General features: G+C 40.1%; 1 protein-coding gene across 24 annotated transcripts in view; it reads left to right on the top strand.

The window, feature by feature from the left end:
• Positions 1–13942, top strand: part of LOC139751182 (tyrosine-protein kinase Src64B-like) — a 230376-nt gene that overhangs the window by 146388 nt on the left and 70046 nt on the right. The gene's annotated exons all lie outside the window — the stretch shown is intronic.

Below are 13942 nucleotides of genomic sequence, written 5' to 3'. Positions count from 1 at the left end.
ACCTGTTTCTCTTTAGTACTCTTGCAGTTTTATACACAAGTCTAATTTTCTTTTCTTTTGTACTTCTAAATCAGCAGAGTAGAATTATTTTTTGTTACATTTTTACCAAACATTTTTCTTTTTCATTATTTTTCATCATACATAAATCTGTGATTTAGAATTAATATGATTTAGAAAATCATACTTTATGGTATAAAGTCACTGAAATGTTATGGAAGATTGTTTTGTCATGCATGCAGTTGGAGCATAGACATTAGAAAGGTGAGTAGAACTAAGTTTGATTAAGTTTTATTTAATAATTTTTTTGATCTTGGTCTCTGAAACATGGGTTTCATTTATTTCATCCTTTCCTTTAGTAATGTGGGTATCAGTTATTGTAGAATTTATGAAAATAACTCGTATCTTTATCTGCTAAGATTTTATTAGACACATAAAGATTTGTAAGCACTTTCGTGTGCTGTTTTGATAAACAAGTTTGAATGAATTTTGGGAGGATTTTGATTTTGTTTTAAGTGGTGTGATTCTTTCCACCCAGATCTTAAGTTGTCATCTGCAGCTAGCATGAATTTCATACATATATCATTTACAGCTATGTTCCAAAGTTTAGCTGATCACTACCTATAGATTTTTCCTGGCAAGGCAGTTTTGCCTGTTGGCATAAGACTAGATTGGGGGTTATAAAGATTTTAATGCCCCCACTCAGGAAATTTCATTGGTGTTTCCCCACAGAGGGCATGCTTTGTTGGTCATGCCTTTTAACCAGTTTGTCTTTTTATTGTTTTTCTTGAGTTTGATGAAATGCCTTCATCTCTCAAGTTTAAGATTTTGCAGAATGATTAAGGAAGTTATTAGATGTGAGTAAAGTTTCTGAGAGGAAAGTTTTGGTTTGGCAATCTACTAAAGTCTAAGCATAAGATAGTTTATAATTGGCCTAGAACCCTTTTCTTAAAAGGGTCCTGGGATTGCTTTAGGACCCCTTTTCTAGGAGCCCCTACAGCTCCAAGGCTGCACTACCTCCAGTAACAGGGAAATGATGGAGACCTTTGGAGTGAGAAGTTCTTTGATGAGACTGTACTCCTTATGATACAACCTCACCAAAGGTGACTTTTCAGTATAGTATAACCTCAAGAAGGCAGAGTCCAGTAACACCACCAAGAGCTTTTTATTTGTTATAATCATATTATAACTCTAGGACCCCTTTGTGGGGCATATGCAGCTCTGAGGCTGCATTCCACACAGGAGCAGGTTAATGATGAATTGCTGTGAAGTGTGAGGGTCCTTGACAAGATCGTGCTCCATTCAATCCACTGATGATGATACATCCTTACCAAAGATGACTTCTCAACTCTTGATGACCCATAGCCAGACATAGCTTGGTAACACCTGAAATTTATATGTGTTGACATATATTTCTTTATTCATTATTTATTTTTGATATTTTTATTTGCTTATTTGTTCATTATTATTATTATGTTTTTTCTAATCTGTATATATCTAACATATGTATACATTGTCTTTGTTTCATTTTCTATCTCTCTTTTGCACTTCTGCAACCACCAAGGTGCTGTAGATTTTGGGTGTAGGTACTTAAGAATCTGAACCACATTTTAGGCCTCTGCACATTGGCCTTGAATGACATTTTCAGGCTTGCAAACCATAATGAAGGTACTACAGGGTTAAAGGGAGGATCCAAGGGTACAAAAGCCTGGCCATATAGGCCAACAAAGCCACCTTCAAAGGTTCAGAGTTAATACAGCTTCATGTTGTGCCAACTAAAAGCCCAGGATTGGATGGAGGGACTTCAAAATCTGGACAAGGCTTTAAGCTACTGCCTCTTTGCCTTGAAGGCCAGTTGGAGGCCCCCAAAGGCCATAAATTATATATATATATATTTTTTTTTTATTATTATTATACTTTGTCGCTGTCTCCCGCGTTTGCGAGGTAGCGCAAGGAAACAGACGAAAGAAATGGCCCAACCCCCCCCCATACACATGTATATACATACGTCCACACACGCAAATATACATACCTACACAGCTTTCCATGGTTTACCCCAGACGCTTCACATGCCTTGATTCAATCCACTGACAGCACGTCAACCCCGGTATACCACATCGCTCCAATTCACTCTATTCCTTGCCCTCCTTTCACCCTCCTGCATGTTCAGGCCCCGATCACACAAAATCTTTTTCACTCCATCTTTCCACCTCCAATTTGGTCTCCCTCTTCTCCTCATTCCCTCCACCTCCGACACATATATCCTCTTGGTCAATCTTTCCTCACTCATTCTCTCCATGTGCCCAAACCACTTCAAAACACCCTCTTCTGCTCTCTCAACCACGCTCTTTTTATTTCCACACATCTCTCTTACCCTTACGTTACTCACTCGATCAAACCACCTCACACCACACATTGTCCTCAGACATCTCATTTCCAGCACATCCATCCTCCTGCGCACAACTCTATCCATAGCCCACGCCTCGCAACCATACAACATTGTTGGAACCACTATTCCTTCAAACATACCCATTTTTGCTTTCCGAGATAATGTTCTCGACTTCCACACATTCTTCAAGGCCCCCAGAATTTTCGCCCCCTCCCCCACCCTATGATCCACTTCCGCTTCCATGGTTCCATCCGCTGCCAGATCCACTCCCAGATATCTAAAACACTTCACTTCCTCCAGTTTTTCTCCATTCAAACTCACCTCCCAATTGAATTGACCCTCAACCCTACTGTACCTAATAACCTTGCTCTTATTCACATTTACTCTTAACTTTCTTCTTTCACACACTTTACGCACCTGGTCATGAGAAGAAAGATCATGAGAGGCAAGTGTTTTGGGAGTAGCTGAGTGAGTGTGTTAGCAGCTTTGATGCACGAGACCGGGTAATAGTGATGGGTGATTTGAATGCAAAAGTGAGTAATATGGTAGTTAAGGGTATAATTGGTGTACTTGGGGTGTTCAGTGTTGTAAATGGAATTGGTGAAGAGTTTGTAGATTTGTGTGCTGAAAAAGGACTGGTGATTGGGAATACCTGGTTTAAAAAGAGATATACATAAGTTTACAGATGTAAGTGGGAGAGATGGCCAGAGAGTGTTATTGGATTACTTGTTAATTAATAGGTGCATGAAAGAGAGACTTTCGGATGTTAATGTACCTAGATAGGCAACTGGAGGGATGTCTGATCATTATCTTGTGGAGGCAAAGGTGAAGATTTATAGAGGTTTTCAGAAAGGAAGAAAGAATGTTGAGGTGAAGAGAGTGGTGAGAGGAAGTGAGCTTAGGAAGGAGACTTGTGTGAGGAAGTACCAGGAGAGATTGAGTGTAGAATGGAAAAGGGTGAGAGCAAATGAGGTAAGGGGAGTGAGGAAGGAATGGGATATATTTAGGGAAGCAGTGATGGCTTGTGCAAAAGATGCTTGTGGCGTGAGAGGCAGGGGAGGTGGGCAAATAAGAAAGGGTAGTGAGTGATGGGATGAAGAAGTAGGGTTGTTAGTGAAAGAGAAGAGAGAGGTTTTTTTTTTTTTTTTGGCAGGGAAGTAGTGCGAATGACTGAGAGGTGTATAAAAGAAAGAGGCAGGAGGTCAAGCGAAAGGTGCAAGAGGTGAAAAAGAGGGCAAATGAGAGTTGGGGTGAGAGATTATCATTAGATTTTAAGGAGAATAAAAAATGTTTTGGAAGGAGGTAAATAAAGTGCACAAGACAAGAGAACAAATGGGAACATCGGTGTAGGGGGCTAATGGGGAGGTAATAACAAGTAGAGGTGAAAGAGAGGAGATGGAGTGAGTAGTTTGAAGGTTTGTTGAATGTGTTAGATGATAGAGTGGCAGATATAGGATGTTTTGGTCGAGATGATGTACAAAGTGAGAGGGTAAGGGAGAATGGTTTGGTAAACAGAGAAGAGGTAATGAAAGCTTTGCGTAAGATGAAAGCTGGCAAGGCAGCGGGTTTGGATGGTACTGCAGTGGAATTTTTTAAAAAGGGGGGTGACTGTGTTGTTGACTGGTTGGTAAGGATATTCAGCGTATGTATGGTTCATGGTGAAGTGCCAGAGGAATGGCAGAACGCATGCATGGTGCTATTGTACAAAGGCAAAAGGGATAAAGATGAGTGTTCAAATTACAGTGGTATAAGTTTGTTGAGTATTCCTGGTAAATTATATTGGAGGATATTGATTGAGAGGGTGAAGGCATGTACAGAGCATCAGATTGGGGAAGAGCAGTGTAGTTTCAGAAGTTATAGAGGATGTGTAGATCAGGTGTTTGTTTTGAAGAATGTATGTGAGAAATACTTAGAAAAACAAATGTATTTGTGTGTAGTATTTATGGATCTGGAGAAGGCATATGATAGAGTTGATAGAGATGCTTTGTGGAAGGTATTAAGAATATATAGTGTGGGAGGTAAGCTGCTAGAAGCAGTGAGAAGTTTTTATCAAGGATGTAAGGCATGTGTATGAGTAGGAAGAGAGGAAAGTGATTGGTTCCCAGTGAATGTCAGTTTGCGGCAGGGATGCATTATGTCTCTTTGGTTGTTTGATTTGTTTATGGATGGGGTTGTTAGGGAGATGAATGCAAGGGTTTTGGAGAGAGGTGCAAGTATGCAGTCTGTTGTGGATGAGAGGGCTTGGGAAGTGAGTCAGTTGTTCGCTGATGATACAGCGCTATTGGTAGATTCAAGTGAGAAACTGCAGAAGCTGGTCACTGAGTTTGGTAAAGTGTGTGAAAGAAGAAAGCTGCAAGTAAATGTGAATAAGAGCAAGGTTATTAGGTTCAGTAGGGTTGAGGAACAAGTAAATTGGGAGGTAAGTTTGAATGGAGAAAAACTGGAGGAAGTGAACTGTTTTAGATATCTGGGAGTGGATTTAGCAGCAGATGGAACCATGGAAGCGGAAGTGAGTCACAGGGTGGGGGAGGGGGTGAAGGTTTTTGGAACGTTGAAGAATGTGTGGAAGGCGAGAACGTTATCTCAGGGAGAAAAATGGGTATGTTTGAAGGAATAGTAGTTCCAGCAATGTTATATGGTTGTGAGGCATGAGCTATAGACAGAGTTGTGCAGAGGAGGGTGGATGTGTTGAAATGTTTGAGGGCAATATGTGGTGTGAGGTGTTTGATCGAGTAAGTAATGAAAGAGTGAGAGAGATGTGTGATATCAAAAAGAGCGTGGTATAGAGAGCAGAAGAGTGTGTATTGAAATGGTTTGGTCACATGGAGAGAATGAGTGAGGAAAGATTAACAAAGAGGGGGAGGGAAGAAGCAGAAGTGTGAGACCAAATTGGAGGTGGAAAGATGGAGTAAAAAAGACTTTGAGCGATCGGAGCCTGAACATATGGGAGGGTGAAAGGCGTGCAAGGAATAGAGTGAATTGGAACAATGTGGTATGCCGGGATTGAGGTGCTGTTAGTGGATTGAACCAGGGCATGTAAAGCATCTGGGGTAAACCATGGAGTTTTGTGAGGCCTGGTTGTGGAAAGGGAGCTGTGGTTTCAGTGCATTACACATGATAGCTAGAGACTGAGTGTGAACGAATGTGGCCTTTGTTGTCTTTTCCTAGCGCTTCCTCGTGTGCACCCGGGGGGAGGGAGTGCCTTGTAATGTATGGCTGGGTGGTGGAGGAAATGGATGAAGGCAGCATGTATGAATATTTACGTGTGTATATGTCTGTGTATGTATATGTATGTATACGTTGAAATGTATAGGTATGTATGTGTGCGTGTGTGGGCGTTTATATATGTATGTGGGTGGGTTGGGCCATTCTTTCATCTGTTTCCTTGCGCTACCTCGCTAACACTGGAGACAGCGACAAAGTATGATTTTTTATTTATTTTATTTATTTATTTTGCTTTGTCGCTGTCTCCCGCGTTAGCGAGGTAGCACAAGGAAACAGACGAAAGAAAGGCCCAACCCGCCCACATACACATGTATATACATACACGTCCACACACACAAAGTATGATAAAAATATATATATATGTTTATTTTTTATTTATTTATTATACTTTGTCGCTATCTCCCGCGTTTGCGAGGTAGTGCAAGGAAACAGACGAAAGAAATGGCCCAACCCCCCCCATACACATGTATATACATACGTCCACACACGCAAATATACATACCTACACAGCTTTCCATGGTTTACCCCAGACGCTTCACATGCCCTGATTCAATCCACTGACAGCACGTCAACCCCGGTATACCACATCGCTCCAATTCACTCTATTCCTTGCCCTCCTTTCACCCTCCTGCATGTTCAGGCCCCGATCACACAAAATCTTTTTCACTCCATCTTTCCACCTCCAATTTGGTCTCCCTCTTCTCCTCGTTCCCTCCACCTCCGACACACATATCCTCTTGGTCAATCTATCCTCACTCATTCTCTCCATGTGCCCAAACCACTTCAAAACACCCTCTTCTGCTCTCTCAACCACGCTCTTTTTATTTCCACACATCTCTCTTACCCTTACGTTACTCACTCGATCAAACCACCTCACACCACACATTGTCCTCAAACATCTCATTTCCAGCACATCCATCCTCCTGCGCACAACTCTATCCATAGCCCACGCCTCGCAACCATACAACATTGTTGGAACCACTATTCCTTCAAACATACCCATTTTTGCTTTCCGAGATAATGTTCTCGACTTCCACACATTCTTCAAGGCCCCCAGAATTTTCGCCCCCTCCCCCACCCTATGATCCACTTCCGCTTCCATGGTTCCATCTGCTGCCAGATCCACTCCCAGATATCTAAAACACTTCACTTCCTCCAGTTTTTCTCCATTCAAACTCACCTCCCAATTGACTTGACCCTCAACCCTACTGTACCTAATAACCTTGCTCTTATTCACATTTACTTGCAGCTTTCTTCTTTCACACACTTTACCAAACTCAGTCACCAGCTTCTGCAGTTTCTCACATGAATCAGCCACCAGCGCTGTATCATCAGCGAACAACAACTGACTCACTTCCCAAGCTCTCTCATCCCCAACAGACTTCATACTTGCCCCTCTTTCCAAAACTCTTGCATTTACCTCCCTAACAACCCCATCCATAAACAAATTAAACAACCATGGAGACATCACACACCCCTGCCGCAAACCTACATTCACTGAGAACCAATCACTTTCCTCTCTTCCTACACGTACACATGCCTTACATCCTCGATAAGACAAGGGAGCAAATGGGAACTTCAGTGAAGGGCGCAAATGGGGAGGTGATAACAAGTAGTGGTGATGTGAGAAGGAGATGAAGTGAGTATTTTGAAGGTTTGTTGAATGTGTTTGATGACAGAGTGGCAGATATAGGGTGTTTTGGTCGAGGTGGTGTGCAAAGTGAGAGGGTTAGGGAAAATGATTTGGTAAACAGAGAAGAGGTAGTGAAAGCTTTGCGGAAGATGAAAGCCGGCAAGGCAGCAGGTTTGGATGGTATTGCAGTGGAATTTATTAAAAAAGGGGGTGACTGTATTGTTGACTGGTTGGTAAGGTTATTTAATGTATGTATGACTCATGGTGAGGTGCCTGAGGATTGGCGGAATGCGTGCATAGTGCCATTGTACAAAGGCTCAAATTACAGAGGTATAAGTTTGTTGAGTATTCCTGGTAAATTATATGGGAGGGTATTGATTGAGAGGGTGAAGGCATGTACAGAGCATCAGATTGGGGAAGAGCAGTGTGGTTTCAGAAGTGGTAGAGGATGTGTGGATCAGGTGTTTGCTTTGAAGAATGTATGTGAGAAATACTTAGAAAAGCAAATGGATTTGTATGTAGCATTTATGGATCTGGAGAAGGCATATGATAGAGTTGATAGAGATGCTCTGTGGAAGGTATTAAGAATATATGGTGTGGGAGGAAAGTTGTTAGAAGCAGTGAAAAGTTTATATATATATATATATATATATATATATATATATATATATATATATATATATATATATTTTTTTTTTTTTTTTTTTTTTTTGCCGGTCTCCCGCGTTTGCGAGGTAGCACAAGGAAACAGACGAAAGAAATGGCCCAACCCACCCCCATACACATATATATACATACGTCCACACACGCAAATATACATACCTACACAGCTTTCCATGGTTTACCCCAGACGCTTCACATGCCCTGATTCAATCCACTGACAGCACGTCAACCCCGGTATACCACATCGATCCAATTCACTCTATTCCTTGCCTGCCTTTCACCCTCCTGCATGTTCAGGCCCCGATCACTCAAAATCTTTTTCACTCCATCTTTCCACCTCCAATTTGGTCTCCCACTTCTCCTTGTTCCCTCCACCTCCGACACATATATCCTCTTGGTCAATCTTTCCTCACTCATTCTCTCCATGTGCCCAAACCATTTCAAAACACCCTCTTCTGCTCTCTCTACCACGCTCTTTTTATTTCCACACATCTCTCTTACCCTTACGTTACTTACTCGATCAAACCACCTCACACCACACATTGTCCTCAAACATCTCATTTCCAGCACATCCATCCTCCTGCGCACAACTCTATCCATAGCCCACACCTCGCAACCATACAACATTGTTGGAACCACTATTCCTTCAAACATACCCATTTTTGCTTTCCGAGATAATGTTCTCGACTTCCACACATTCTTCAAGGCTCCCAGAATTTTTGCCCCCTCCCCCACCCTATGATTCACTTCCGCTTCCATGGTTCCATCCGCTGCCAGATCCACTCCCAGATATCTAAAACACTTCACTTCCTCCAGTTTTTCTCCATTCAAACTTACCTCCCAATTGACTTGACCCTCAACCCTAATGTACCTAATAACCTTGCTCTTATTCACATTTACTCTTGACTTTCTTCTTTCACACACTTTACCAAACTCAGTTACCAGCTTCTGCAGTTTCTCACGTGAATCAGCCACCAGCGCTGTATCATCAGCGAACAACAACTGACTCACTTCCCAAGCTCTCTCATCCCCAACAGACTGCATACTTGCCCCTCTTTCCAAAACTCTTGCATTCACCTCCCTAACAACCCCATCCATAAACAAATTAAAGAACCATGGAGACATCACACACCCCTGCCGCAAACCTACATTCACTGAGAACCAATCACTTTCCGTTCTTCCTACATGTACACATGACATACATCCTTGGTTAAAACTTTTCACTGCTTCTAACAACTTGCCTCCCACACCATATATTCTTAATACATTCCACAGAGCATCTCTATCAACTCTATCATATGCCTTCTCCAGATCCATAAATGTACATACAAATCCATTTGCTTTTCTAAGTATTTCTCACATACATTCTTCAAAGCAAACACCTATTTTTTTTTTTTTTTTCCCAAAAGAAGGAACAGAGAAGGGGGCCAGGTGAGGATATTCCCTCAAAGGCCCAGTCCTCTGTTCTTAACGCTACCTCGCTAATGCGGGAAATGGCGAATAGTATGAAAAAAAAATATATGTATGTATCCTTTCATACTATTTGCCATTTCCCGCGTCAACAAGGTAGCATTAAGAACAAAGGACTGGGCCTTTGAGGGAATATCCTCACCTGGCCCCCTTCTCTGTTCCTTCTTTTGAAAATTAAAAAGAAAAAGAGAGGGAGGATTTCCAGTCACCCGCTCCCTCCCCTTTTAGTCGCCTTCTGCGACATGCAGGAAATACATGGGAAGTATTTTTTCTCCCCTATCCCCAGGGATATATATATATATATATATATATATATATATATATTTTTTTTTTTTTTTTCATACTATTCGCCATTTCCCGCATTTGCGAGGTAGCGTTAAGAACAGAGGACTGGGCCTTAGAGGGAAAATCCTCAACTGGCCCCCTTCTCTGTTCCTTCTTTTGGAAAATTAAAAAAAAATCGAGAGGGGAGGATTTCCAGCCACCCACTCCCTCCCCTTTTAGTCGCCTTCTACGACACGCAGGGAATACGTGGGAAGTATTCTTTCTCCCCTATCCCCAGGGATATATATATATATATATATATGTATATATATATATATATATATATATATATATATATATATATATATATTATTATTATTATTATTATTATTATTATTATTATTATTATTATTATTATTATTTTGCTTTGTCGCTGTCTCCCGCGTTAGTGAGGTAGCGCAAGGAAACAGACGAAAGAAATGGCCCAACCCAACCCCATACACATGTACATACATACACGTCCACACACGCAAATATACATACCTATACATCTCAATGTACACATATGTATACACACACAGACACATACATATATACCCATGCACACAATTCACACTGTCTGCCTTTATTCATTCCCATCGCCACCTCGCCACACATGGAATACCATCCCCCTTCCCCCTCATGTGTGCGAGGTAGTGCTAGGAAAAGACAACAAAGGCCCCATTCGTTCACACTCAGTCTCTAGCTGTCATGCAATAATGCCCAAAACCACAGCTCCCTTTACACATCCAGGCCCCACACAACTTCCATGGTTTACCCCAGACGCTTCACATGCCCTGATTCAATCCACTGACAGCATGTCAACCCCGGTATACCACATCGATCCAGTTCACTCTATTCCTTGCCTGCCTTTCACCCTCCTGCATGTTCAGGCCCCGATCACTCAAAATCTTTTTCACTCCATCTTTCCACCTCCAATTTGGTGTCCCACTTCTCCTTGTTCTATCCACCTCCGACACATATATCCTCTCTTGGTCAATCTTTCCTCACTCATTCTCTCCATGTGCCCAAACCATTTCAAAACACCCTCTTCTGCTCTCTCTACCACGCTCTTTTTATTTCCACACATCTCTCTTACCCTTACATTACTTACTCGATCAAACCACCTCACACAACACATTGTCCTCAGACATCTCATTTCCAGCACATCCACCCTCCTGCGCACAACTCTATCCATAGCCCACACCTCGCAACCATACAACATTGTTGGAACCACTATTCCTTCAAACATACCCATTTTTGCTTTCGGAGATAATGTTCTCGACTTCCACATATTCTTCAAGGCTCCCAGGATTTTCGCCCCCTCCCCCACCCTATGATTCACTTCCGCTTCCATGGTTCCATCCGCTGCCAGATCCACTCCCAGATATCTAAAACACTTTACTTCCTCCATTTTTTCTCCATTCAAACTTATATATATATATATATATATATATGTGAAGCGTCTGGGGGTAAACCATGGAAAATTCTGTGGGGCCTGGATGTGGAAAGGGAGCTGTGGTTTTGGTGCATCATTACATGACAGCTAGAGACTGAGTGTGAATGAATGTGGCCTTTGTTGTCTTTTCCTAGCGCTACCTTGCACGCATGCTGGGGGAGGGGGTTGTCATTTCATGTGTGGAGGGGTGGCGACAGGAATGAATAAAGGCAGCAAGTATGAATTATGGACATGTGTATATATGTATATGTCTGTGTATGTATATATATACATATGTATATGTTGAAATGTATAGGTATGTATACGTGCATGTATGGAGGTTTATGTATGTACGTGTGTATGTGGGTGGTTGGGCCATTCTTTCATCTGTTTCCTTGCGCTACCTCGCTAACGCAGGAGACAGCAACAAAGTATAATAATGATGATAATAAAAATGTATAAATATTATATTTTTTAATTTGATGGCTTCAGTCATGGACAAAAGTACACATCAAGGCCAGGCCTTAATTGAAATATAGAGAGAATTATGAAATGGAAAAAGAAAGGACAATGCAAAGTACTTACAAATTTTTGAGAAAGTGCCAGGTCATAAATATTTGGAAAGACATGAGAAGGTAGAGAGTTCCAAAGCTTCCATGTGTTGGGGAAGAAGCAGGTCTCAAAATGGCCCACCCTTGAGTTGCTTATAGCCACACAATAATCATGTTGATTAAAAGTTCATATTCTTGACCCATAACTCACGCAGTATCTTGATATAATACGCACAGTATCTTGATATAAGTCAATGGAGCTTGTTGTTGACTAGTGTTTTTTTTTTTTTTCTTTCTGTAGTGCCATTTTGAGTTTTAATTATTACAACTGTTGACTCCGTAATCAGGTTTGTAGCTAATAACCTAGAAGATTGTGGTTGTAAGCAACATCTAAGTAGAGTAATTCTTATTTTTCAAAGTTCTGTAATCAGCACTGATGCTGGACACACTAAGAATGTGAATCTAAATCTTGACTTAATATTCTAACATTAACTCAGCAATGCTCAATGGTGATCTTGAGAATCTTTTATTTTGATAGTTATTGCAATTTTGACAATTCTGGAGTTCTGATGTGTTTCTAAGGCAGATTGTTTTGCAGTGTTTTTTCTTCAGTGTTGGAGATTATAGACAGACAGAGCATTGGATATAGGAACTTAAGAGAGATATAGAAGGGAGAAATATTAGATAAAGTGAATGAAAGAGAAGTGAAACGTGTTGGAAGACGTCACAAGGAGGTACAAGGATTGAATGAAAAAATGTTTACTAGCCTGGTAGATAAGTGTAGATGAGTTAGAGAAATGTTTGGAGTAGTAAATCTTAGGATGTACTGCTTTATAATTTTCACTGATTTTGCAAATACCAGTCAATAAGATGTATAAGATTGGTCAATTAAAACATTTTGTGCCTGATGACTTTACATAAGATGCCGTGAAAGATCTTGGTGAAGTGACATTATGGATATATTCATAGTTACCTGATTTTGGTCTTTTGAAGGATTTTAGATACAAAACTTCAAATGATCATGTGATTGACGAAAGATAATGTAACATAATGCCATGACTTGGAGGTGTAAAGTAAAAGAATGGCTTTTGATACTTACCTGTGAGAAATTCTCTAATTTTCTGCATTGCTTATGTTTGATGTTTGATATTGAGAAGTGCTTGATCCTTGAAGAGGGTTGGTATGCATTACCATTCATTCATGGCAGAAAGAAATTATTAGAGGTGACTGAAAATCATATGGTAGAGAAAATACATTGCAGTATGTGCATTATAGGTTCTTAACTGTTAGTGTTGAAAAGTGTGTAAAGTGGAAGCAGAAGCACTAAGGACAGTCATAGTTATGTATTAAAGAAAAAAGTTGAAATGAATCTAAAGAGATATTGAAATTATATTTATTAATGATTCATTTTGAATTTTGAAAGAATACAGCATAATGATCAGAAACTAGAACTTTCTCTGAAAATTTATACATGTATTATGACTAACCGTAATCTTGTGTTTATGCTTAGCTAGAAACACATTAAAGATGAAATTTCTCTAAGAGTGTTAAGCAACTGCACAAGGATTGATCTTTGTTTATGGAAATGGAATTGGTTTTGAAGTGAACATACAGATTATGATTTACTACATGTTTTTTGACATTGATGTTCCTTCAAAATTAAGAATTCAAATTTTTTATTTCTAAAGATTTTGTAAATTTAAACCATAGATATGTTACAAAGCAGATAAGCTATGTAGTTATGATTATTAGCCAAACAAAATGCAAGAAGCTTTATAATTCTCGATGTAATTAATGAGTGTAAATTTGATTAATGGGTCTAGTCTTGATAACATAGACTAATTCTTCATTTGTGCTTTTTGCATTGTGGCTAATGAATCATTGAATTGGTAGGTAGTCAAACGTTATATGTTTTTCCTGGTTTTTCCCCTAACTCTTAATCTTAGTACCCTTTGATTGTTGAAGTTCCCATCCTTGTATTTTATCTCTTGAAGACTACTGTAGTTTTCAAAAGTACAAGTTAGCGTGTATTATAGTTGAAACTTGTCAATTTGGGATTGGCAGGTTATGCATTCGTGTATTTTGTGTGTAGATTCTGGCTTCCTATTTTGTATTTGGAAACTTTTCTCTGATGTTTATATGTTGAGCAACTTTTATGTAATTTTTACATTGAAGAACCTTTGTAATTTGTCAGTGTGTGGATAATGTATTTTGTTTTTTGTGTTGGTGAACTCCAGAAACCTGTCTTAAAACCTGTCGTATGGAAATCATCA

This window comes from Panulirus ornatus, chromosome 11, assembly GCF_036320965.1.
Source record: "Panulirus ornatus isolate Po-2019 chromosome 11, ASM3632096v1, whole genome shotgun sequence".
Lineage (NCBI taxonomy): Eukaryota > Metazoa > Arthropoda > Malacostraca > Decapoda > Palinuridae > Panulirus > Panulirus ornatus.
This window is presented reverse-complemented; position numbering and strand designations above follow the sequence as displayed.